Below are 3,879 nucleotides of genomic sequence, written 5' to 3'. Positions count from 1 at the left end.
GGAGCCTGCTTCTCCCTCTGCCCTTCCTCTCTGCTCGTGATCTCTCTCAAAATAAATATATAAAACCTAAAAAAAAAAAAAAAGACTACTTCTGCCACAAACTGCTCTTAGCTCCTGTACCGAACTCTTCTTTTATCTCTGTTTCACACCTTGTTACCAGTAACACAATTTTAAGGTAGGAAGATGGAAAAAAAAATGACTACCAATGCCAGAGTTCCTAGACTCATTTTCCACAAGCTGTTTCCAGAACCATGTGGAGCTCATGGTGTTCATATTAATATTGATGAGAAATAGAAGCAGAAGAATGTTCACCTTTAGCCCAGAAGGCTGACCTATAGCCTGTATAATTCTGATAAGGATCAAATACTTGCTGATTGCTACATTCTTAGAGGATCTCATGACTGCATGTATAACTGAACGGTAAGCACCAGAGAAATCTCAAAAGTTGGTTTACGAGTAGAAATTTGAAGAAGACATTTAAGATTTAATACTCCCTGCACGTCCCCTCCCCCTTGAACACTAAGCATAAAACCTCCAGCTTCATACAGCGTAAGTGTAGCTCCTTTGCCCAGGAGTCCTGGCCCCATGCTACTTACTTAAATAAACTTACTAGGTTGCACCATACAATGTCTCAAGAATTCTTTCTTGGCCCTTGCATTCTACACCCCTGCAACAATATGATCCGTCTATAATATTGCCACAAATCATCTTATTCCAAAGTGTCATGTCCTGTGGTGTTATGTTGAGATAACTATAATATCAGTGCAAGTGTTGTCATTTTTCTGACAAGGGGTTTTGTCTTTATTTTCCTCCTGTGGAGATGAGATATAAGACTTGATCCCAGGCTACCTGTGGGACTTCCGATCTGATGGGGAGGCCTTTGAAAGAATTCACCCAAGGCAGAATAAAAGAGATAAAAGCTTATTGGATACACTACAAGGGAGCAGTGAGCAGGACAGCAAAGGATAGGCTGTCTGCCACAAGGCGATGGTGAGGGGCTAGTTATATAGGGCAGAGTGAGGAGGTATGGGAACATATGGAATTTTCCCTTTTTTGGTAACTGTGCCTGGTTGTAATTAGTCAGTTAGGGACTATGGCAGTTTCAGGGTGGGTCACTGAATGAGCCTGTTTGCATTCAGCTTGGTGGTCACTGTGGGCCCTTTTACCTTACTCATATGTCCATTGCTCAAGCTTGTTGCCTGAAAGCAGCCTCTGCACTACCTTTAGTGAAACCCTGGAACTAGTTAATGTGTGTGAGGATTACAATACAGGCAAAGTGCCAATTTAAGCTCTGTGTTCATTTCTTGCATTCTTCCCTCAAAAAGGAGGGGATCTTTGAGAGAGAACTTTAGCTTTTAAAAATATGATATAGGTGGTACCCAAAAATACAGAGCCTTGAGCACATATTTTACGGACTTACAAACTAGTCTGAAAGATGAGTAGTGTTAAAAAAAAAAAAAAATTCAACTGAGTAATTTGAAGGTCTGATTGGCTTTATTAAGCAATTCATGAGTTGGGCAGAATCCTGAAGTTGTAGTACAAAATGGAAGGTTTTTATAGGAGGAGGGTGAAGCAAGGAAGTTATCAGCAAAAGAAAGAAAAGATTCTTCCAGGCAAGGTCACTTTCCCTTTGGGGGGGAATGGCAGGGGGTGTCTTCATGCAGATTACCTTATTGGTTCTTAACAGAAAATTCCTGACTGACCAGTTAAGACAATATTTGTGGGGGAGCATGAAACCACGATTAATATTAGACATTAAGCCCTGGTTTGTGACTTGACCTAAGTGACACCATTTTGGGCCTATGGTTTTCTTTTTAACAGTAGGGATAAGGCAGAGTAGGGAAAATCGCCTTCTATTTAAAGAGATTAAGTGAAATAAACACTGAAGAATGTGATCTTGGTTTTAGATGAGTAGTAGAAGTATATTAGTAGTAATGACAATCAAGTTACCCATGCTACTTTTTTTTGTTTAAGATTTTATTTATTTATTTGAGAGAGAGAATGAGATAGAGAGAGCATGAGAGGGGGGAGGGTCAGAGGGAGAAGCAGACTCCCTGCCGAGCAGGGAGCCCGATGCGGGACTCGATACCGGGACTCCAGGATCATGACCTGGGCCGAAGGCAGTCGCTTAACCAACTGAGCCACCCAAGCGCCCGTTACCCATGCTACTTAACTGATAACAAAAGAAAACTCTGACTAAGCAAAGGCTAAAAGATTAGTAAATTTCTACTAAAGAGATCACCTAAGGCAGCACTTGGACTATCAGTGTGGTAAAGATGAATTATTCAATACCTGTTGAGACAACTGCCTAGCCATCTGGAAAAACAGGTCTGTATTCCAACCTCACTCCATATATCAACATAACTCTCAGCTAGATCAAATTTGTAACCATAAAAAAAAAAAAAAAGAAAAGAAAAAAAAGAAACCCCAGAAGTGCTAGGAGAAACTAATAGACGGGAAAAGCTTTTCTAAGCATGATGTAAAAACCAGAAAATATAATAGAAAAGATCGATAGATTTGCCTACATAAAAATTGAAAATATTTATAGAGCATGTCAACCAAGAAAAGAATTCACTGAAAATTTGAGCAAACAGACGGTTATCTGGGCAATTAGAATTGCAATTTGGGAGACACAGATTCAGATAGAAACCTGAATTGTGTTCCAAGGAAGACAAAGAGAGAGCAGAGTTATATAGGCAAAAGGCTATGAGTGTAGTTCTCATTCAGGTCTTCTATGTAAAGGAGGGATTGGAATTAGGGTAACTGGGATTGGTTGGGTTAATCTGAAAATGAGGGATTGAAATTTGCTAAACACATTGACTCTTTGGAAGTGAAGAGTGCATATGATTCAGGTGTCATGGTGAGGAGGAAGTTTAGTCCAGGCTGAGGGCTTGCAGCTAGCTGAAAAGTTCACAGTTTCTAAGTTGAGGACATGCATAACCTATGGCTTCCCAACCCTATATATATATATATATTTTTTTTTTTTTTTTTTAATGAGAGAGTGTACACTTTAGCAGGGGGGAGGGGCAGAGGGGGAGAGAGAGGATCTTAAGCAGGTTCCACACTCAGCATGGAGCCCAACTGGGGGCTCGGTCTCACGACCCTGAGATCATGACCTGAGCTGAAATCAAGAGTAAGATTTGGGGTGCCTGGTTGACTCAGTCGGTTAAGCATCTGCCTTGCTCAGGTCATGATCCCCCTACTCAGCGGGGAGCCTGCTTCTCCCTCTCCCTCTACCTGCTGCTCCCCCCGCTTGTGTGCACCCTCTCTCTCCCTCTCTCTGTCAAATAAATAAATAAATAAATAAAATCTTAAAAAAAAAAAAATAGGGCGCCTGGGTGGCTCAGTTGGTTAAGCGACTGCCTTCGGCTCAGGTCATGATCCTGGAGTCCCGGGATCGAGTCCCGCATCGGGTCCCTGCTCGGCAGGGAGTCTGCTTCTCCCTCTGACCCTCCTCCCTCTCATGCTCTCTGTATCTCATTCTCTCTGTCTCAAATAATTAAATAAAATCTTTAAAAAAAAAATAGGATGCTTAAAAGACTGAGGCAACCCCTCCCAACCCTATTTTAAAAAGAGACTCTCTTAGCTAAGCTTGCTTGCTTTACCTTGGAAATCTCCTTTTCCAAGCATAAGAAAGCTGAAATAAATCACGAACTAGGTGAAATGTTTGCAATATATATATCATAGGCCCAGTGCTAAAAGCCCCTACAAGGAAAGATCTTGTAATCAAGTGTTAAAAAATTATTAAAGACAACTTAGATAATACAAAACTTCAATACTTCATGAAGTAGACAGTTTCTTTGTTCAGAGACTACAAAAGGGGTAGAAGGCAAGAAGCTTTTATAAGAATAAAGAATAAAGAACAAGTGGGGGGTGGGG

Source organism: Mirounga angustirostris, unplaced genomic scaffold (genome assembly GCF_029215605.1).
Source record: "Mirounga angustirostris isolate CCGP_5_RB_7025 unplaced genomic scaffold, mMirAng1.0.hap1 SCAF_2, whole genome shotgun sequence".
In the NCBI taxonomy this organism is placed as follows: domain Eukaryota; kingdom Metazoa; phylum Chordata; class Mammalia; order Carnivora; family Phocidae; genus Mirounga; species Mirounga angustirostris.
Note: the sequence above shows the minus strand (reverse complement) of the source record.